Raw genomic sequence first — 23,632 nt, 5'->3', positions numbered from 1 at the left:
GAGGTTTATATATGTAGTGCATACATGCCCACAAAGAGGGTCTAACAGTTGTTACATACAGATTCACAGCATTAATGTTTACTGTTAATTGAAGACCACCAACACTGAGAAGTTGACCTATATAAAGAATCCTTCCCATTCGGATGGGTGTGTGCATGTATGCTCATCGGAATATCCTAGGAATTGCCTTTCCTTAATTTCATTGTTCACAGGTTGTACATTGACAATAAAGGTATTATTATTAGCCCATCCTCTGCATGCAAAATCCACCTGCATGGTCTCTACTAAACTTAATCATTGTAATCCAAGCATATCTGGCATTTCCACTGTTTGCAAGCCTTTGAATCATCCTAGGCTGTATTTTTCTGCATTATTATTGTTCTGGGTGGGGTTGATCTGATAGTTAGGAATGGCTGCTGGGGGTCCTGGCTTAGTGCAGAACCTTAGAAGAATAGTTGGCCATCATCAGAGGTTTCCCAGTCCCATAGTTTCATGATTGCTGCTATCATTTCTGTGATTCTGTCATTCTACCTGAACAAACTGAGATTCACAATTTCTCTTTGCAGAAGTTGTGATGAGCAAAACTTTTTTTAAAGAAAGAAAGAAAGAAAGGAGGGAAGGAAAAAAGGAAAAAAGCAAAAGGCTAGGTGAGGTTCCCTGAAACCCAGCAGTGTCTGTGCAGCAGTGAACCTGATCAGCTTTGCAAACATAGCAGTGATAGCTCTGGCAGAAGAGTTCATATCGAGAGTTTCAGTGACCAAGTTCCTTGCCAACTCTTGAAGCAGCTCCTGTAGCTCTCCCTTTAAAAACAGTCTTATCTACAGCAATTAGCAGCTGATAATGCTTGACTCCATGCTCTGAAAAGCCTCACTGCTGATTCCTACAGATCAAACCTCTGCCAGAAGAGCAGGCCAGGCTGTTTGGTTTTCTGGATAGTTATTGAAGGTGGCATAAAGAGGCAGAGGTGTCATGTTCAGCCAGCAAAGGCAGACCTAGAAGATGTCTAATGCTCTTCCATTGCAAAAAATATAAAAATATAAAAAATGTGAGGGTCTCCACCTGCCTTAGGGGCCTTCTGGGTCAAATCTAGACCTTTGAGGGGTACTCTTTGGCCTCATGGTTACCAACACTGGACAACAGATAAGCATACCAGAGCTGTTCTACATGGCCAATGGACTGAATAGCAGACTCTTAGGGTGGGCAGGCTTGCTGCTCCCCGCCCCCTCACCAATTTCCTTGCTGGCAGCAGCCTTCTCCCAAAATTAATTGCTGATCAAAGTAATATGGCCTTGAAGACAAAAGGAAGAAATTGAGTAATTTCTCATTTTTCAATTTCCTCTCCTAACCTGTCAGAATATCACCTTGTTCACTTGCCAGAGAGAGAGAAAAAGTCTGGCAATTACTCTGGTGCTCTGACAGATGATAAAAGGACCCCTACCCCCATGAGCTGTGTCCCATGTATTGCCCTTCCACTACATCACTGGGGGCAGCAGGAGGTGGAACTCTGGGAATTTTGAGCCTGGCTTTCGATCTGCATGTGGTTCCTGCTTTTGAGAGGAGGGAGTCAAGTGTCAGCACCACTGACAGCACTACTCATCAGCTGTGCAGTGGAGGTGGCTCTTTTTCTGACTCCTGAGCATAAGCAAATGGGCAGTTGTACTGGTACTTCTTTGCACAGCACACTGTGTTATGGAATGACAGCACAAATGACCATGGGAAGAAGGGAAATTAAGATTCCATTTCCTTTGCAGGGCACTATATGTATGGGGGAAGAAATAGCTTCCTTCTGCACAATATCCCTGGAAGGAAAGTGGAAATGTGCATTTCACAAATTTATTTTATTGCATTGCATTGCATTTCTATCCCACCTTTTCCTCCATGGAACTCAAGGTGGTGTGCATTGTTTTTCTTTTCCCATGTTATCCTCACTACAACCCTGTGAGGTAGATTAGGCTAAGAGAGAGTGCCTGGCCCATGGTCACTGGCTCTCCCAATGTGGAGAGCAGGGGCAGATCAGCTCTTGACTTTTAAAGTAACTCTGCCACCACCCCAAAAGAAAGAACATCACCAGCAACCTTGTCTCATATTTTTTAATTTAGAAAGGGTAATGTTGATGTGATAAATAAGTGGGAGCAGCTGGAGAGAAGCCGATTTTTAGAGCATGACTTGGATCGTCTGGGTGGGAAGTTAATCGGGAGTTATGGGTAAAATTCATGGAACTGAACTGAGTGGGGAGCAGATGAATTTAAAAAATTATTTGGGGTAGTTTGAAGAAGAAACTGATTGGCTTGCCTTCTGGGGAATGTAAATTTGAGTCGTTTTAAATTCGCACTTCTGCATCTAAATTAGCATATGTAAATTTGTGTGTTTCAACAGCGCCTCCTGTTGTAAAATATTTAAGTACACTAGGTTGCAAGGGAGTCATATTAATTGTTAGGATAGACGTGAGGATAGACAAAATGTTGCACTATGAAATGCCAGCCAACCTTGTCTGCTTTGAGGGTATTCCATTCTGTTTTCCCCCTTCCCCTCACCCTGTATGTTTGTATTTTCCCCTGCAACAGCACTCAGGACTCCTCACTGTGCTGTTTTGGTGTCCCTCACAATAATTTTCCCCCTAAAATTGTTTTCCTCCCTTTGCTCTTGCATAAACCTTGGGGTTCCCCTAAGCCCCCTAAATGTGGGGAACCTTTGGCCCTCAGGATGCTTGGCCCATTGGCCATGCTTGCTGGCGCTGATGGGAGTTGCAGTTCATCAGCAGGGTTCCCAACTGCTGCCAAACCTAAGCCTTTCCTTTTGTGCCTAATGATGTTGTTCTGGATACATACCAGATCAGCAATCAGAGAAGGCATTCACTATTGGTATAGGTAGGATCTGCCCACCAACATACTGCAAAAGTTCACTTTCCAAGGCTACCCAATTTGCATCTAGGTCCTCCAGTTTGTGTATGCAAGCTGCAGGTGTTTGCATGTGCAAATAAGTACCACCCTAGACTTTCCAAAGGATGCAGGTGCCGGTGGGTGGCTTGAGAATTTAACCCATTAGGAACTGGACTCTATTAGACAATCCCTCCCATCTACCCACTGTGTGTTTTATTTTGATTCTTTCTTTTCCTTCAGTTATACCTTGCAGCCCAGTGTGGTGTTCCCAAGGGGTCACCCATCCAAGCACTGACTTTAGCAAGATTCAGTACCATGTCTCTGCAAACCATCTCCCCACCCATAATAGCAGCAGCTAGGGGGGGGGGAGGATTAAACAGGATTAGATAGGATCACAACAGAGTGGGAGGAAAATTAACCCCCTTTCCCCCTTGTGCCATTTTGCTGATTAAAATCCCACCCCCAAGCTGCTGTTTACACTAGGAGGGAGGGAATGCTTCCAGGTGTCACTTGGGTACCAATAAATTTTCCTCTGTAGGCTAAACACTAACTTTGGCATCAAGTGTGGGCAGGATTAGACAGCCCTTCTCCAGCACCAGTTAAGGGGCCCTAGAGCACAGTAGGTGTGGGGTGTTTTAAAGGAGACCCTAAACATAGATCTCCCACATCATGTCTAGCTTGGTCCTGCATGAGTGTGGTCTTGGTCAGTCCCCCGGATGGGAAGCAATTGTGAGTGAGCTATAAGTACAATCAGTTAAAAATCCATCGAAAAACATGGAAATCCAATGGTGCCTGTTTCCCGGCTGCCTTGTGAACTGTTCAAGATGCAGAATCTTCATCTGTGAGTGGGAATAATGCTGGCAACATGGCCCTTACAATTTGTGAGGACTCTTTTTGTGAATTCTCCTCCTGGAGGAAGAAGGGAGGCTTCTGCAGAATGTGGCACCTGGTTGTGAACCCTGCCAGGGCAAATTATTCAACAGCACTTTGTGGCTTTGTCGGGCCAGTCTATCCAGAGGCGGAGAGAAGGGTGGGGTTAGGGAAGAATTTGGAAAAGGGTGGGTGGGAAACAGGGTCCAGGAAAAACAATTTATTTGTTTGGCAAGCTTCTGAAGATGCTCCAAAGAATCCAGAGTTTCTGTTCCCTTACATTTTTCTAATTGCAAACACAAGCCAAAGGAGTTGATGTTGGGAGGTGCCGCAACTGCTTATTTCTAATGAGTAATCTCTAGGCTGTGGACCAATTACATACTAAAAGCAGATTTAGATGCTGTTTTCTCTTATTTATTTGTGCTCAAAAATACTACAATGTGAACACACACACACAAGTTCAATTCACCACTCTCAAGGGACATCACTTGAGCTACTCTTTACTTAAGTTTACACTACTGTAAGCCTCCTCTAGTTCCTGGCAATGGTGCTCAGAGCAAAAGTAATATGAAGCACATAATTCTAGGACATATGCAGACATCCAGTTGAACTGAGCATCTTGGTAACAGCAATTAACATTATTCCTGGCCATTGGCTGGGGCTGGCGGGAGTTGAAGTCCAATGTGTAGTGTGTGTGTGTGTGTGTGTGTGTAGGGCTCACCTACAGAACTGATTAATGCTGCTTGGCTGGAGGGCTCCCAAGGTTGAATGAGCTTAAAACAGGGTCAGAGTTCAAAATTTTTACCAAAGTTACCCAAGGGGAAACATCCATAATAGTGTTTTTTTCTGTGTGTGCTCACTTGTCCTTCCTAACTAACACACATATACCTCGGTAGGCAATTCTTGCCATATACACCATAGAAAGGAGCCTTGCTGTTAGAGTGACCAGATGGCTCTGGCAAATCCAACCAATATTTTTAATTAATTGCCCCTGATCCATTGATAGGTTAATTGCACTGATTAATCAAAGTAATGCTTTTAGACCTGGCAATTTCTGATTGATGGATGGCTTGGAAACCTGTCTGGCTCCCCCTCTGCCACCCCACCCACCTCCCTCCCCCTCCCCCAGCCAATCGAGGCAATTCTTCAGCTTTCAGTTGGGTAAAGGAGAAGGAAATAATGATTCTGCTATTCCTTTGAGACCAGGCCACGCTTTCTAAGGAGCTTATTGTTTCAAGTACCCACCTATCCATCACTCAACTCCCCCACCCCCACCCCTTTCCAGTGTTATGCCTTTCAGGGATCTTGTTGAAATCCCCCCTTTCAGCCAAAACACAAGGACAGAAATACATTGTGTAAACAAACAGAGCAAATAACATTGTGAATGGGTTTCCCTAAGTCACCAGGTGTTTGTCCTCCAAGCAGCTGCCCTGGGGGACCAATCCTGCTGAGCACTGAGAAGCAATGTTAAGAAGCGGGGGGGGGGGAGCATTGAGGGAGCTCAGAAACCTTGTGTGATTGAGATGTTGTTATGTTGGATCCTGGGCTGCCTTGTTTGATTTGTTTTAGCTGTAGGGTTGTTGATGGAGACAGCCAGTCTGTGTTTGCCATTGAAGGTAGCAAAGCAACCCAGGTGGAGGTTATCAAGGGAGCTGCTAATGTGGGGGTGGGCACTGGTTTAAAAGAGCCTTTTCTGCTTGCGATGGGAGGTTTCTTATAAAAACAGCTGAAATGGATGTCACGTTTTACATCCTCCCCATTTTCAAATCCAACATACTGTATCTATTTCAGAAATAATGTTACAAGAGTACAAGCTTCAACTTTTGGTGCAACAGTGTAATCCCACATGCAAACCATATATTTAAAGTGCTAGTATGTGACTTTAAACAGCAACGGCTTCCCCCAAATAATTCTGGAAGCTGTAGCCTGCTAAGAGTGCCGAGAGCTATTAGGAGACCCTGATTCCCTGCAAAGAGTTCCAGTTGCGTGTCAAAACCCCTCCCCCCGGAAAGAAAGACACAGGACACAGCGTTTAAGATTTAATTGGGCTTGAAATGGCCACAACTTTATTGATTAAAGAATTGAAGGTATTGGCCTTAGGCATTGGCTCCTATCTGCTACCCGGCATGTAGTCCGGGAAGGGTTAACACAAAACCGTGGGGAAGCCCCTGCTGGAGTACGCCAACTAGGGCCCCCGCGGGTGTCACCGCTTGGGCGTGCCGGGGGCCCTTACCTAGACAGGTTTCGGACAAGACAACGCCCCTCGGAGTCCTGTACCGGACTACCCCATTACCTGGGGAAGGTGATGGCGTTCCTTCCCCCCCAACCATTCGACTAACCATAGAACCCCAGCCAATGCCTAACCGCCAATACAAGGAAAGTTGTGACGTTTGCTATGAGGTAGGCGAAAAAACCAACTGGCCGAAGATTGCCAACTTGGAAAAAATTCCTACCAGGCCCCTTGCGGCGACCAACCGGAGTCCATAGCAAGGTCATGCCTACCTACGACTGCCTACGCCTCAAAGGGTGGGCGGGATGGGAAAACCTCTCGGCTGCTCAGGGGAGAAGAGGGTGGACCCTGGGCGTGCCCGGCTTAAATTAGCTTAAGCCCCGCCTCCCCCCGGCCCTCCGATAGGAGGCCAGGGTTGCGAGCACGCCCAGGGATTCCCTCACCTCTCGCGGGGGCTACGACAGCCCCCGCGCCGAAGGGGGGGAGGGGCTAGACCGCAACCCCCTCTCCTGCCCCAGGGACAGAAAGGGCTTTGCGTGTCAAAACCCCTCCCCCCGGAAAGAAAGACACAGGACACAGCGTTTAAGATTTAATTGGGCTTGAAATGGCCACAACTTTATTGATTAAAGAATTGAAGGTATTGGCCTTAGGCATTGGCTCCTATCTGCTACCCGGCATGTAGTCCGGGAAGGGTTAACACAAAACCGTGGGGAAGCCCCTGCTGGAGTACGCCAACTAGGGCCCCCGCGGGTGTCACCGCTTGGGCGTGCCGGGGGCCCTTACCTAGACAGGTTTCGGACAAGACAACGCCCCTCGGAGTCCTGTACCGGACTACCCCATTACCTGGGGAAGGTGATGGCGTTCCTTCCCCCCCAACCATTCGACTAACCATAGAACCCCAGCCAATGCCTAACCGCCACTCGAGCAAAGCTCGCCGCCAATACCTTCAACCCTGCAACCAACTCCTATGCTCGTCTATGGAAACCCCTGAACCCAAGACCTAATTCCTGCGATGATGTCACCCAACCAAATTTCGTTCCCCGCATCAGACAGATGCACGCCATCCTTCCTGTAGAGGGCCTCATTGCTGAACTGGATGCTCGGGTGTCTGATGACAAACCCGCCCAGATCCGCCACTCTACGTTCCACCGCTCGTTCTAAAACCTTTCTCGCCTTGTTGACTCCGACTGGGCTCCCGCAATCTCTCCATGTCCAGGGTTGCGAGCACGCCCAGGGATTCCCTCACCTCTCGCGGGGGCTACGACAGCCCCCGCGCCGAAGGGGGGGAGGGGCTAGACCGCAACCCCCTCTCCTGCCCCAGGGACAGAAAGGGCTTTCTCAGGGTGCTTTAACAATCAATCCCTCTTCACAGAGAAATTGTAACTGTGAGGAGAATAGGGGCCTCCTCTCAGCACCCTTAACCAACTGCAAACTAGAACTTTTTGGGAGAGAGAAACCATGACTGTCTATTGTGGTATCATAGTTCTTTGAATGCATGGTGTGAATATGGTCTAAGTCTAGGACAGCCTTCTCCAACCTACTGACCCAACCACAGATATTTTGGACAACAACTGCCATCAGCCCCAGCCAGCATGGGTACTTGTCAAGGAGGATGGGAAGTGCAATTCAAAAACATTTGGAAGGCACTTGGTTGGAGAAGACTGACTGAACAGTTTGTCTCAGAAGTGAGACCTATAGAGTCCAATGCAGGGCCGACCTACAAGGTGGGCTGAAGCAGCCACCTCAGGCAGCAGAACCACAACAGGCAGCACCCCACCCCACCCCACCCACTCCACGTCCTCCACTAGTGGAGAAGCAGCAGTAGCAACAACTTCCAACAAGATCTTGCTGCAATCTCATGTGTTCCCTAAAATCTTACAACAGCTCCACAAGGTCTCACTGAACCTTCTGCCTTTGACATTTCTTCACAGGTGCTGCCACACGACCCTGTGACCCTTAAGGTGTTGTTGGACTCCAACTCCCATCAGCCCCAGCCATCACGCTCAATAGTCAAGAATGATGAGGGCTGGAGTCCCACAACATCTGGACGGCCACAGGTTCCCCATCCCTGGTGTAGACAGTACTGAGGTGAAGGGACCAATGGTCTAACTTGATATAGGGCAGCTGCCTATGTTTCTATGTTTCTGGGCAGTGGTGCAGATTGGACCCAAAAGGATGGAGCAAGCAAGTGGCCTGTAGTGTCTGTGGCAAGGGAGAGAGGCTCAGTAAGGGTATCTTGCCTGAAGACACACACACACGTACACTGCCATCACCAAATAAAAATATGGAGTCAGTATTGTTGAAGTATAATCTGTAGCATGAGACACTGGAGGAAAAGCAATCAATATGCAAGTGAGCAATCCTGTTTCATGGGCTGAGTGCTTGCCCACCTATTTAACAGATGGTTGGCATCGCTTGGTTTGTCACCATTGACTTGAGAGTGATAGACCCATAACATTCATAACACATGGTGCAACTTTATGGCTGTAAGATTCTGCTGTATCATCTACTGCTGGCAATTAAAATACTACCTTGTACAGCAAGCCAAGAGCAAACTTTGCAGAGGGACAGGAGTTGTGGTGAGGTCAAAAGGGAATCGCAGTTGTTGGCACCCTTCACTTGCCAGAGACTATGTGTTGTTTGCTGAGTGTTTTGTCAGCTAAATTGTACTTCACATTTTTACTTCATTTTGGAATGTGGTGTGTGTGTGTAGAGTGAGAGCTATGTATTATTGCTTCAGGCATGGAAAAATGTACTTTTTCTGGTGCTGTGAGGAGCGTGTGTGTGTGTGTAATCTCCCCAAGCTTTCTGCAAAGTATTCAAGGCATCTAACAAGGACAAAATTAAAATAACATGATATATGTACATATGTATATATATGTATATAAGGTGCAGCAATAATGCAAACCCATAATGCGGCAGAATTAAACAAATCAAAACAAACAGAACAAAATCCTGAAGAAGCAGTGGTGGAGATAAGCTACATTTCTGCTTGTCACACAGCTGTCAGGAGTCACCGGGGCTCTGCCAAACGAGAGAGAGAGAGAAGTTGGCAACCCTACACTTCACATACTGCATTCTTCACAACACGCCGGAGTGACTCAGCATAAACCAAGCAGATTCTTCAGAGCCTAAGTGGTCCCGTTAGAATGTCAGGAACGCTTTTGGTACTCAATATAGCACAGCACAGGCAGTGAAGTGCATTGTGGGATTTGTTTGGCTGGCTTTGAATTATTATAAAGTGGGTCACCGCTTCCCCAAGCTCACATCCCAGCAGAATCTGTGTCTTTAACAGCTGTATTACGGTCCAAGCTCAACAGGTATATTTTTTCCCCATGTAGGGGAACTACACTTGTTGAATTTCTGCTTTTCAAGCAGCTGTTAAAGGCACAAGACTTCTGACTAGAAAATGGGGAGCGGCGAACCTGAGTTGTGTCAGTTACCCTTGATTGGTGCCATAATGTTTTCAAACTTTGCTATGCAATGGGTCTATCGCATTGTCCAGTAGTGGCCACTAAAACCTCACAAAACACAGGATGAGGAAGTGGGTCTCATAGGTTTTTATAAAGTCAAGATGAGAAGATCAAAATCTGAAACGGAGGGCAATCCACAGACATATGAGGTAAACCAGGAGAAATAGGCTAACTCAGTGCTCAAATTATAGATGGCTAGTAGGGCTAGCTATGCCCTTTTGGGGTCTTTTTACAGCTGCTGTTTTTAAGGATCGCAGAAGTAGCATGGTTTGGCTAAAATGGGGAGGGGTGTCAGAGGGTGGGGCTTGTAGATTTAATAAAGAGTTAACAGGTTAAGTCTTTATATAGCTTTACATTATGGAAAAGTGAGGAACCTCTGGCCCTCCAGATGTGGATGGATTAAAACTTCCATCATCTGGTGCTGATGAGCATTGAGAGTCCAGCAATATCTGGCCATTGCGGATAACTGCATTACAGTGCTACCTAGATTTAATAGCACTATCTATTCTGGAAGTGGGAGCAAAGTTTGAGAGTTCCAGGTGAACTTTGCTTGGATTCTCTCCAATCCTATCCTGTGTGTGGTTGTTATTACAAGACAGTTTATTATCTTTCAGTGTACGTGGAAGCAATGCTTTCCTTGATTGAGATTTGAGGTTCTTGACTTACTTACTTTTTTAAAATCTTCTACGCGAGTATGATTTTGCATTGCTTTCCATTTTTAAGGATTTTTTTAATGGGTTGGAGTTTAGGAACAGATGACTAGATCTGTGGTGGGATAAGCAGCCTACAGGGAAAATAGAATCTTAATCAGTTGGAGGGTTGGGATTCATCAGCGAGGCATCAATCAAAGGATGCTTTTAGGTGTGGGATATTCTGCCCTTGGGTAGTAGGATGACCCAACAGTGTCTCTTCCAGCTCTCTGATTCTAAGAACATTTTGCTTCACAGACATTGTCAAGTGTAGCGTGTGTCTTCCCTCCTTTAGATTCTTCTTTCAGACATTGCTATGCTGAATTTCCACTTGTGTGCATAGCAAATCCTCATGGCAGTGCCTCCTTTTGTAAAGTTTCAGCTCCTTCTCCTCCCCCTTCTATTGCATAAATCCTTCTTAATTCCACTTTGCAGGTCAAGAGGTATTTGCATGACTGGCCTTTTTCGGTCTGATAACCTGGGGATCAATATCTGCTGTTACATAGGGTCTCTGTAGTATGAGGACTGCAGAGGACAGGTCCTGTAAAATCAGCATATCGGAGCCCCGGTACAAAACACATGCCCAGAAGGGATTTTGTCTTCACTCTTTTGTGCTTCTCCCTCGATCAGGAGACGCAGCACTTTCTTAAGATCACATCTCTTGTCTCCCATGTGCACCTAGAAGGTATAAGCAGAGAGGGGGTGCAGTTTGCTACACAGACACTTGACCTCTAGGAACTGAACTGTGATGAATTCCCATACCCTTTTCCCCTTAGCTGGACACCAAACAGCTGTCCCCCGATAACAGCTTTCACTCACCACTCGCATGGCTGGGAGCCCAAACCAGAGCCTTAGAAGCAAAAGATCCCTATCCAATTACCACCCCTTGGAGCTGATTCTAAACATGCATGTCTTCTCCTCCTCCCCTCACCCAGCCATTTTTAGCTAGCAGAGAGACACTTCTGGTGGGGATCCCATTCCATGGAATACATGCTTCCAAGTCTAGGGAGTTGTTGATAATCTATACTGAAAATCCTAACAGGGAAAGTGGGGTTGTTGTTCTTTTTTCTTTCTGGGGAGCATACATAGGACATTATTGCAGTACCATGGAAGCACTGAGGCAGCATGGAGATCACAGGGGAGGGTCGTAGTGATGTAATCTCGTCAAGCTGGCCTGGCAGTTCCCAGGAGGAGGAGGAGGAGGAGGAGGGATGCTGAATTCAGCATGATAATGACAGGTAGCTGAGCTGTGGAATGCAAGAATGCAATCCTAACATGTCCTTCCCCAACCTGGTGCCCTCCCAACATTGTTGGACTACAACTCCCAGCATTCCTGCGCATCAGGCCAAGCTGGCTGAGGCTGATGGGAGTCCAAAAAACATCTGGAGGGTTCCAGGTGCAGTCTTAAGCAATTATTAAATGTCAACACTAAGTCTCCAATAGGACTGCCAACCAACAGCGGGTGGGGAGGAGAGAGCTACCTGGCTAGATTTATTTTCAGACCAGTGAAAGTTAGTTGCAAGGCCAGCCTCCCCTGCCTCCTCCTTCAGTCCTTTTCCCTTAGAAGAAGTGGGACACATGTGAATAGGCAACTTTTGTGTTATGCTCCACCACCCGCAGGTTGGCTCTGCTGCTAGAATTGCTCAGGGTTCCACCCCCAGGTCTCACCCAGTAGCAGAATTTTTGATTTTAAGAGTTGGCAACCCTAATCTCTGGAGCTTGCCAAGAACACATTAAGCAGTCAGCGAAGGCAGTTGCAACCTTACAATGGCCACACCAGATCTATGGGGTTGTTATTAAACTAATCTAGACCAACCAGCATTTCGGATAGACTGAACAAGACAGGGGACATCATGTATATGAACAAGTTGACTTTAGATAATTTGAAGAAAGTATAGGCCTGAGGAAATCCTTTTGTTAGTAACTGAAACACTGGCTTTGCAGAACCTATCAATTAATGGTGTGCATTTTGGTCTAATGACTGGAGTCCATTGATGAATGACTATCTTTATTTATTTCAATATTACAACAGTAAAGGATTCTTAAAATTAAAGATGAAAACAATAGAACAATACATTAGACTGGTACATGTTGCTTCTGCTGGGTGGGGCCCAGATCCTGAGAGATACCCAGGAGCAAGTTAAGGCTGAAATTCAAAACTCATTTACGAGGAAGCAAGCCTCCTTGGACACAGTGTGACTTACCGTACTTAGGGGAAAACATGCATAGGATGGCACTGCAAGTAGTTCTTCTCTGCAAAAGACCAGTTGCCTACCAAAAGCTATGCTAAAAGTGTTCCTTCGAGCAGAATCAAAGACATCCCAATTGCACATCTTGTAACACTTTGACTGTTGGGCTGACAAATGAAATAGTCTGGTGGAAGGTCCCCCCCCCCCCATATTCTTTAATTTTTCTGACTTCACCTCTCACTTGTATTTCTAAAACTCCTCTGAGCACCTGTGAGTAATCTCACTTTGTGCCTACAACCTGCCAATATTTCAAGCTCATTAAGAATATTCATTGGTTTTCCTCTTAACCTCCTCTAAGTGAATCAATGTCTTTTATATTATAAACAATAGGTTCATTGATAGTGGGAATTAAAGCGCCCCTTGAGCTGGGGGTGGGGAAGGGGTAGAAAATTGAAGCCTACAACAGCAGTCTTTCCCCCTGCTAAGGGGTTATAGTGAGTTGCACAGTAGAAAATTAAGTGTGAATGTTTTTCCAGGCTCCTTTGACATAATTTCATTTAAAAAGCAGCATTTTTTTCTACTAGGTGCAACATGAACTAAACATCCTAGTTGTTATAAGTATTACAATTGGGCTCCAATAATTTATCCCAAGCCTTACAAGTTCAAGCTTGCAGATGGAAATTTTTGATCCCCTTTTTGTATCATTTTATGGTTAGTTTTTTTATCATGCATGACCAAGAATTGCTTTGACCTTTCCTGCAGCTCTGTCAAAACTGCCACAAACAAGAGGATTGTTCTCTTCTCATTGAATTTTGTGGTGTGTGTTTTTAAAATGATATTGTTCCTAGTGCATTGCTTGTTTGTGCTTCTTTGCAGTATGTTGTGTGATTCCTCCCAGTTCAGTGTTACCTGCCTCCGCAAGTGTTGTTCATTGGCCTAGTACAGTAATGGAAACAAGACCTTTGGTTTAGCCACTGGTCCATTCAACAGTTTGTTCAATGCAACAGCTTGTTCAACCTTCTTGAACACAGGGATATCAGAATGAAATTTAGTATAAGTGTCGAGGACACACTTCTTTGTTTCAGGCTCTGGTACCAGCTCAACTTCCAAACTTGTTTTTCAAAACTGTGAAGGTAAATAGAAAATACACTGTAATGTGATCGCTGCTTTCGAGACTGAGATAACCAGAATGAAAGTCAGTATACATGTTCAGGGCACCATTTTACACACCAAGTTCATACCCAATTCCACCAATCCCTGCTTCACAAGCTCTTAACAAGCGTTGACAACCAACATGTGAAAATATGACTAGCACCCAAAGCATTTTCCAACCCTTTGGGTATGAGCTGCTGCCCTCACTTAGAAGCCAAAAAGTCCCTGGGACTTGACCATAACTCATTCTTTGGCCTCGTCAGCTATGGCTTGGCAGTGAATTCAGCCTTGGCTTGGCAAGCTGGAAACTGACACTGATGCTCTTTTGGAAATTCAGAGGCGTTGACATCACCAGCTGACATCATCAGGGTGTGGGTCCCAAGCACGATCCTAAGATGTGATGGTTCTTCATGTTCTAACTGATCCATATTCAGCCTCCCGCTGTCTCTACATGGGCTTTCTCTTCTTGCCTCCAACTCAATGGCAACCGGAATCCTTGCTTCACCCCTTACTGCCTTAAGGGCTTCGTCTCACTTTCCAGACTGTCTAGAATGAGGCCTTTTGTTTGAAGGTATTATTGTCCAGCTGTAAAGGCTCCCTTTCTTGGAGTCCAAAGGGACTGCAAATTTCAACCACTTATACTGCTTCCCAGTTAATTCAAGGATGAAAGTAAAGGTGGGTTTTTAAAATATATATTAAAAAACAAAAACGATGACGCACCTTCTCAGGCAAAATATTGCATGTAATTTAAATGAATTAATGAATTAACTTGGCGTATTTGGTAACAAGGTGAAGGTCCTTACATCACATAGTCACAGTTCTTGCTTGAGCTGGGTACAGCTTCTAGCTCCATCTCATCCAAGGAAGAAAGATTGCTTTCACCTTAATATTGTCAATTTCAGCATGTTATTCTGCATGGCCCTGTGGGTAACTGAAATAGTCTTTGTGAGTATGGAGAAACATCATCCCTAGCAGGACATTTAAGCAGTTTGCTCAGAAATTATCCCATTAATCACAACTCTCCAGGGAGGCAATCTGAGCTCAAGGGATATCTATGAGCAGGTGATTCTGATGACCCATTTAGGCATAAAGTTTTCTTATGTATCTGCATAGGACATGGAGTAATAACCCACAGATCAGAAACTCATGAGGAATCTTCTGACTATCTAGTTCAGGGGTCTGCAACCTTTAAGACAAAAAGAGCCACTTGGACCCGTTTCCGAAGAAAAATAACCTGGGAGCCGCAAAACTCGTCATTATAAAAATAACTTTTTTGTCACTTTTTAAATTATTTCTTTGTTTGACCCCTCAGAATTATTCCTCCTCATAGAAATAAATGTTAAATTAACAAGTTACCTTTTGTGTGTGTGTGTTCTTCACTCCCCTTCAAAACAGTGACCAGCGTACATGCCCCTTATAATGTAGCGGGCGGGCGGGCGGGAAGGTGACGTCGGGACAGTGCGTGACTAATGCACGCACCGCCCCCATGCGACGTCACAGCCAGTACAGCGCCCGCCACAGTGGGGAGTGTCGGGGCGCACAATGCGCCTCCTCCCCTCGCTAGTATCCGCCCCGGAGCCGCGGCAAAGGTGTAAAAGAGCCACATGCGGCTCCGGAGCCGCGGGTTGCAGACCCCTGATCTAGTTGATAACTGTGCCGCAACGTAGACTATATATGTAAACTTAGTCTCTGGATTAATTGTCTTATGGGGAGCCCTCTTTGACTGATAATGGCCTGGTTCATGCATCACAGCTTAGCAGAAATGTGTGCACTCTGAGAAAGGTGATCATGGCTGCCTTGCTTCTCCCAAGTCATTCTGCTGATGGACTGTGGTTTGGCTTGGCTTGGTTTGGCTTGGCTTGGTGTAAAGCAGGGGTGGCCAACTCCCAAGAGACTGCAATCTACTTACAGAATTAAAAGCTGGCAGTGATCTACCCCTGTTTTGGGGGGGTTCAGGTCAAAGTTGTTGAGCTTTTTTAGGAAGGAGGAAAGCCCTGTTTTTAAGGGTTTCAGGGAAGAAAAAGGAACAGCCACTCACCAACAGGTCGCTGCAAAAACGAAGAGCCTCAATGAGTAAACTCCGCCTTCTGTTCTGCAGAGCATGCAACAATGGAGGGCAGAGCGAGGGGGACAGATTCTATTTTACCCAGTGATCGACCGCAATCTACCAAAACCTCCCAGGGATCTACGAGTAGATCACAATCGACCTGTTGGACATCCCTGGTGTAAAGCAACTTGAATCAGTGGGTGGGTGATAGACAGAAATGCAACCTAATTGTCGCCTTGTTTATTCCTTCTTGAGTAACCACTCATTGTCATGTTGCGTGTGTCTCCTCAGACTTTACTTCTTTCTTCCTTCTTCTTGTTGCATTTGTATTACTTTCCTTTTTGTTAACCTCATGACTCCATGAAAGCCACATATTAACTTGTCCTCAGAATGGCTTTGTTTGTCAGGGATAATAAACCTTAAGTGGTCTTACCAAACTATTTATTCCTGCAGTCAACTGCAATATATATACCAAATTCAATAGGTTTAGCATCTTGTCCACACCCAGGGAGCGTTTTTTGCCCCAGATGCCAAAGAACTTGACCAGACTTGAGTCACGTACGAGCCCTGACCAGGCGGGGAGAGGCACCATTGCTGTCCCACCTCAGAGGCACCCCCTCTTCTTTTGCCTGCAGCGCTGAATAATAAAATCCATGTTGCCTTTTTATGCACCTCTCAAAGCCATTGCAGATTTCCTAGGGACTCTTCTTCCATCCAGGCTGGAGTGGCAAGAGGTTGGTGGTACATGGAGATTAACAGCAAAGTACCAAAGGAGAAGGGACGCGGGTGGCGCTGTGGGTAAAACCTCAGTGCCTAGGACTTGCTGACCGGAAGGTCGGCGGTTTGAATCCCCGCGGTGAGGTGAGCTCCTGTCGTTCGGTCCCAGCTCCTGCCCACCTAGCAGTTCAAAAGCACCCTTAAGTGCAAGTAGATAAATAGGTATCGCTTTATAGCGGGAAGGTAAAACGGCGTTTCCGTGTGCGGCACTGGTGCTGGCTCGCCAGTGCAACTTCGTCACGCTGGCCACGTGACCCGGAAGTGTCTTCGGATGGCGCCGGCTCACGGCCTCTTGAGCGAGATGAGCGCGCAACCCTACAGTCGGTCACGACTGGCCGGTACGGGCAGGGGTACCTTTACCTTTACTTACCAAAGGAGAGGGGGACCTCATAGATTGTTTAGAAAACACTAATGTGTGGTTGACGTAGGTGGTGGATCCTGATTGCATCAAGTGAGTGTCGTGCGAAAGCCCAGCTGGAGGGGCAGCTCAGGTTCAGGCAGTTTGAGTGAGCCTCGAGAACCAGTCGGGGAATCAGGTATCAGTGCAATGCGGTATCGGTGACACAGCCCAGGCCGAGTGTGTGTGCTCCACCGGATGCAACCCGCTCCTCTGCATTCTAGCCGAGGGACATATGATCCCTGCATAATCCTACCAAGCTTCTGTGCAGGGAGAGGAAAGGAGAAGAGACCTCTGCCCTTCAGAATTCCAGCTCTCCGTTCCTTCAACTCCAGGCAGCCTTTAATATCTGAGTTTCTCCTCGCCACCATCACCGCTACCCTTTTCCTCCCCCCCACCCCATTTCCACTATAAATGATAGATGTCTCGTAGATTTTCCTACAGACAGAGACCACCAAGAGTTGCTAAGCTGGCTAAATTTCAACCAGTCGAACCAGTTTACAGCTAAGCCTGCCACCTTGCTGAGGTTTATTCTTGCTTTCAAAAGCTGACGCCTGCTCAGTGTATGCACAGAGATCCATGGAAAACTGCAGGATGTCCTTTGCTTGCGATCTCTCTTTTCCCCCTCCACTGGCAAGCTGCGTGAGGCAGGGATCCAAAAGAAAGGTTGAAACTGAATTTTGGCATCACCAATGCATGTGCAGATGCACACACATATACTCCTAGCAATAGCAACTAAAGTTGCCATTGCATCCAAATCTAATGCTTCGGCATACGGTGACTATGTGCTACCTTCAGGATCTTGCCTTTAAATACCAGTTACTGGGGGATGCAAGTGGGAGATGGCCATTGTGCTCACATCCTCCTTGTGGGCATCCCATGTGTGTCTAGTTGGCTACTGTGAAAACGAGGTGCTGGAGACAGATAGGCCTTTGGTCTGATTTAGCAGGGCTTTTCTTACAACTGAAAAAGCCAGCTTGATCAGGTTGCAAACCCCTATTCTTGCAAATCTCTATGCTTCCCCATATTTCTCTTTCTGAAATGCATTTTCTAAAAAAGTATCTACAACCTTTCCCTGTCTTTAGGGTGCTGAAATGCAGAAGAGAACAGAACTCCTGCATCTTTAATAGAATTTCCTGCAATTCTCTTTTCTGCACAACTAGTAAAGGTGCAGAAGCTCTGCCTTCTTTTTGCATCTGGCCACCCCTAGCACCACTGCATGGGGAGATTTAAAATGAACAGGTTGTTGTATGCTAATTGCATTTACTATGTGAAAAACCAGGAGTTTGCATCTCTTCCATACCCAGCCTAGATGAGGCAATTGTAATATTGCAGGGTCTAGATAAAGGACTGGGTCTACCCATGCAGCAGAATGACGTGAAGGGGCATCGGAATGGTAGAATGGAATGGAATGGAATTCAGCTGAAGGATCACATCTGAGTCATCAGCACTCAGCACCACAGCAAGTTAGAACTGCTGTCCTTGATGTAATAATTTTCTACTTGTGGGGAGTTTTTACATGGCAGGTGATATATTTGCTGCCTGCAATGGGTAGTATACACTGCATTCTTCTGCCTCAGCTTTCTACCATTTCATTCTGAATTTTAAGACCAGCCCAAAGCCACTGTTGGCTTTCCCAGCAGTGGCTCTCTTGGTAGCTGCTGTGGGCATGACTTCTCATGCAGAGCTAGCCAAGACAGCGCTGCCTAGATATTAGGGGGCTCCACTTCCATCAGCCCCATCCAACATGGCGAGTAACCAGGGTTGGGGGGAGCTGCAGTCTAACTACATCTGCAGGCACCATATTGGCTACATCTGGTTGTACTGTAGCTACACTCACAAGGGAACCACTGGGCTAAATAATTTCCTTCTTGCACAGCCAGAGATCAAGTTTTTGGATGTGGGGAAAGAAGCGTCTGCCTAGCCATTGTTGCAATGAGATGCTGGAGTAGGTGGATCTTTGATCTGCACCAGCAGGGCCAGTCTTGTGTTCTTATGTTTATGGTCACCCGGCTGCATGCTGGACTCAATGACTTGCCACCTGAGCATGGGGAAAGTGAAAGAAGATCTAAGACACACGAGGGGTGAATGAGAGATAGTGTGCTATATATTTCAGGGTATTAGTAACCTTCTCCCCACCACACTAGCACCCCCTTTCTGATCTTCTCCCAACTCACTGACTGCCCCTGTGGCTGCTCATATCTCCCCTCTGATTACCAAAAGGAATTAGAACCTGGCCAGCACTTCCCTGCCCTGGCTTGCTGACAAATTCCAGGTTTAAAGAATTGTTTATACTTTCTGTAATTTATAACTTAACTGTGTGCCCAGATTCTATTTCCCGGGCTGATACGTGCGCTGCTGGTGCCCTCTTCGGGGCAATGGATAATATTGCAGCCAAGGTGGAGAGATTGCTTCTAGGCACTAGAAAAGGACTTACTTGGTGAAGGAATGTGACCATAGACACACCACAGCTCTGCATAAAGGAGGTGGTGCTTATAGCTGTGCTTCACTATTCCTAAGCCACACCCATGGCAAAATAAAAAGCCTAACTTTTGGGCCTCCAAATGGTGCCCACCATTCCTGACCATCAGCCATGCTGGCCGGGGCTGACGAGAATCATAGTTCGACAATATCTGGGGAGCCACAGCTTAGCCACCCTTCCTCTACAGTGGTACCTTGGGTTACAGACGCTTCAGGTTACAGACTCCGTTAACCCAGAAATAGTACCTCGGGTTAAGAACTTTGCTTCACGATGAGAACAGAAATCACACGGTGGCAGCAACAGGAGGCCCCATTAGCTAAAGTGATACCTCAGGTTAAGAACAGTTTCAGGTTAAGAACGGACCTCCAGAACAAATTAAGTTCTTAACCTGAGGTACCGCTGTACAGACAAGCAACAAGGAGCCTTAAGTATTTCCCCCCTTAGATGTGAGCTGAGGCTTTTTAAAAACACATGTCCATACATTAAGCAGAAAAGCAGAATAATACACTGAACCAGTACTTTTGATTGGTCCTTTGTCCTCTGGAGACAGGAGCTGACAAGAATCTCGGGCCTAGTGCTGATATTGAAGTGATTGGTGAAGTTAAGACAGAAGCTGTTAGCCTCCAACTCCCATCAGCCCCAGTCAGCATGGCCAATAGTCAGGGCTGGAGCTGTAGTCCAGCAACATCTCCCATCCATGGGTTAAGGGGTAGAGGATTTTGATATGTATCCTTCATAGGACGAAGAGGGGAGGAAGCCAGGCAAAGGTACCTATTTCACCAAAGCAGGATGCACACCTGTTGCCCTGAGTAGTGTTTCTGCAGACCTGACGACAGATCTTTGGATCATGATGCTTCAACAGCATTTCCACCCACTTACTCTGGCTCCAGCTCGCTCCCACCGCTGGTGTTTGAAGTCATGTGCACATGACCTTAGCCACAATCCATAGCTGTCCTTTTGGATGCGTTTTTCTTCAAACCAGCTTCCATCCGATTTGAAAATGAACACAATATTCACTTTGCTCTTAACCTGAGGTGTGCACATTTTTGGCAGCCATTGCACGTGTGCAGATAACAGCTTCATGAATAGGTGTTTGGGAGGGAGTTGCAGGTGTGGGTTTAAAAAAAAAACAGTTAATGAGCATTGAGTAAAGACATCCCCATCCCTCTCTCTGCAGCAATGTAGAAATGTGGCTTAAAATGCAGCAGTGGATGAAACAACCTCACTGAGTATTAAGCCTCTAACGTTACATGTCTTGGCCTGAGCTTCATCTCTATGTAACCTAAGCAGTGTTGTCTACTGAAGCAGCATGCATAGGGTCCGTACAGGAGATGGTATGCATTGGATTGAATAGGTGAGGGAAGAAGCAAGAGGTGTGGCTCTCCAGATGTGGTTGGACCACCACTCCCATCAACTCCGACTGCTGGCCCTGCTGACTGGGGCTGATGGGAGCTTGGGAGTCCAACAGCACCCAACAGGTTACCCATCTCTACACAGCACTACCAACCAAAAGGAACATCTTAAATTTGCAGCAGAGTCAGAACCTCTATTTGGTGTGCTAGGAACAAAAATTGGTGTGATTTGTGTGAAGCAACAAAAAGATTAATAGCCTAATTCTAGGTAATTGTTCAAAAGCTCATTCCCATTGGCTTCAACTGAGCTGCAAGCTGTCAAATCGCAAGCTGGAGAACATGGCTGAACCTCCGTGTCCCCATATGCAACAGGAGATGGGAGAGCTGCCTGCTCCACCCTCACCCCTGTCACCTCTCATCTCACAAGCAGGACCTGGGGTTCACGGTACAGCAGTGGGGGAAAGGGCAGGTGATGATGTTCACATGCAGCTGCCTCCTCTGCTCTATCAGGGTGCATTTGTGTTCTCAGGATAGCAACTTGGTACCCCTCCAAGGACTTATTCCCTAGTCCTTATGTTTAGGACTGCATGGTAAAGTATGGAGTACTTTCCAGGAAGCCCTGTCTTTAACCAATGACACTTCTACATCTGGATAAGGATTTTTAGGATTGGCCTCTTAAATATGGTGAGAGAGATCTGTTCTAGATTAAGTGCCCATAGATGGAGACTGGAGAGAGGGTCTTCTTGGAAGAGGTGTAATAGTGGACTACCTTCTCCAGCAAGCTTGCCAACACAAGCTTAGCACCAAGTGGGTCATCTGTGACAGCTCAGATTCCAGGGTGATTTGAGGTTGGTGAAAGCTTTAAGGAGACTGGGTGCATCCTGGGTGCAGACAAAGCCAAGCTTCTGCCCTTCCTTTCTTCCACTCTGTGCTTCCTTTTAATCGTTTTCCTGTGACCACCCTAATCTCTCAGCTGCCCTGGGTGGCCTGGTAGAAATGGGCAGTGCAGGATTCCATAGTCTCTGTGGGGTTAGGACTTTATTGAAATTTGGAGCTAAAAATAGCCTTCTTTTGCTCTAAGGGCTGTATTAAAGGTCACAAGTGAGCTAAGTATAGGCTGTCACCAAGTCGTTCCTATATATAACTGTGCTGGAGCTCTAAAAGCGACCATCTGTTAATAAGATCATATTGGCTAGGATCAGAGAGTTTGAACACACACAGAGTTTAGGAGGCAGGGTGGATTTTCTCTGGGGAATGCACTGCCACAAGAAGGTGGGAAAGGCCACATGCATAAATTGATGTCTGCAGGGATTAAATAAATAAATGAGTGGCTGCTACCCAGGCCCAAGATACCCTGAAAGGTAATATTCATCACCTTTTGTGAACAGACACTGAGGATTAATAGGGGATGGGTACCAGCATTTTTTTTTTTGAGGGACGCGGGTGGCGCTGTGGGTTAAACCACAGAGCCTAGGACTTGCTGATCAAAAGGTCGGTGGTTCGAATCCCCGCGGCGGGGTGAGCTCCCGTTGTTCGGTCCCAGCTCCTGCCCACCTAGCAGTTCGAAAGCACCCCTAAGTGCAAGTAGATAAATAGGGACCGCTTTCTAGCGGGAAGGTAAACGGCGTTTCCGTGTGCGGCGCTGGTGCTGGCTCGCCAGATGCAGCTTCGTCACACTGGCCACGTGACCCGGAAGTGTCTTCGGACAGCGCCGGCTCCCGGCCTCTTGAGCGAGATGAGCGCGCAACCCTAGAGTCGATCACGACTGGGCCTGACGGGCAGGGGTACCTTTACCTTTTACCAGCATTTTGCCTGCTTGTAAACTTTGTGAGACATCAGGTTGGCCACCATCACCTTCAATGTTTCTAGATAGCACTGATGACTCTTGACCGTTGCTCCTTTAATAGCAAACTTGAGTGGGGTGTGCAAATAAGATTGCAGCCAAAATGGGGCCACCAAGACAAGAAAATATTAGCATGTTTGAACACTGTTTGAAGGTGTACAAAGATTTTTTTAAAAAATAAAAACTTAAGGGGGAAGTCTCAACCCCCCCCCCCACACACACACACAAAAGTGGGAATTTGCACTTGACCCCTGTACATATATTTCAAAATTCTGGTGGAATTCAGATATATTTGAAATGCTAGCAAACTGCTTGATTGGAAAGGAGAGGGGGAGATTTCCCCCTCCCACTCAGCTGCTTAATGTATGTCTGCATGTGAGGAGGAGACTACAAATGTCAAGACATTTGACTGCCATCAGCTTGCCTGAGGCTTAGTGACAGATTTCAGTATAGTCTGCTGCATGCGAACAACAGGACACTTGCTGCCCCTGGGTATGTTTTGGCCCCTCACACAGTCTGCCAGAGTGTTTACTGCTGAGAGCTGAGAAGATCCGCTGTTACTGAGAGGATTCCAACCCACCCCTTGGAGAGTCCTTGCCAGGCAACAAATCTGCTACATCTCTTCACTCAGGGGACTATACCTTGTAATGTCTCTTTTGACCTTGTATGGAGCACCACAAGCTTTTCTTTAATGAGGGCCTCACTCTTCCACATTAAGTTCCAGAAGCAGAGCATTGTTGCTGCCCACTGAAAAGCAAATGACGCTTGCTTCTCCCAGGGCATATGCCAAGGAAACTCTTCTTGTGAACAAGCCTGAATGTGAGCCATCATGAGTAGGGAACTTTTTCAACCTGAGGGCCACATTCCTGTCAACCATCTGAGGGGTGGGCAGCACATGCTAGGGGTGGGCAGGGCCAGAGGCAAGTGGGTGGAGTAATGGGTGTGGCTCTTCTCTTGGTACAGTAGGCTATATTCCTGCCATGCAACAGTTGGAGAGTTCTTCATTTGGATGCATTCAGTTTGGCACTTAATATAACCTTTCCACTAATAACTGTGGCAGTAGCAAGAGTTGGGAATTTATCAAATTTAGCACATTCCACCTCCAAAAAAATAACCCTGGGAACCCAGATTATCCTGTCTTCTGCTGTCTGATTCCTATTCTGGCAACAGGATCGTGGTACAATGCGCTGTAGTTTAGTCACCCTAGAAAAGCAACACTGTGTTCAGCAACCTTGGATTATAGCAGGTTGGG

The 23,632-nt window shown here is 46.5% G+C and overlaps 1 protein-coding gene and 1 long non-coding RNA gene across 2 annotated transcripts in view; both read left to right on the top strand.

Annotated features, from left to right (window-relative positions):
• Positions 1-23,632, top strand: part of LOC310749485 — a 465,633-nt gene that overhangs the window by 28,548 nt on the left and 413,453 nt on the right. The gene's annotated exons all lie outside the window — the stretch shown is intronic.
• Positions 1-23,632, top strand: part of IGFBP5 (insulin like growth factor binding protein 5) — a 44,449-nt gene that overhangs the window by 11,118 nt on the left and 9,699 nt on the right. The window lies entirely within an intron of this gene.

This window comes from Podarcis filfolensis (assembly GCF_964270895.1).
Source record: "Podarcis filfolensis genome assembly, chromosome: 1".
Lineage (NCBI taxonomy): Eukaryota > Metazoa > Chordata > Lepidosauria > Squamata > Lacertidae > Podarcis > Podarcis filfolensis.
The sequence above is the reverse complement of the archived record's forward strand: the minus strand, read 5'-3'. Positions and strand labels throughout refer to the sequence as shown.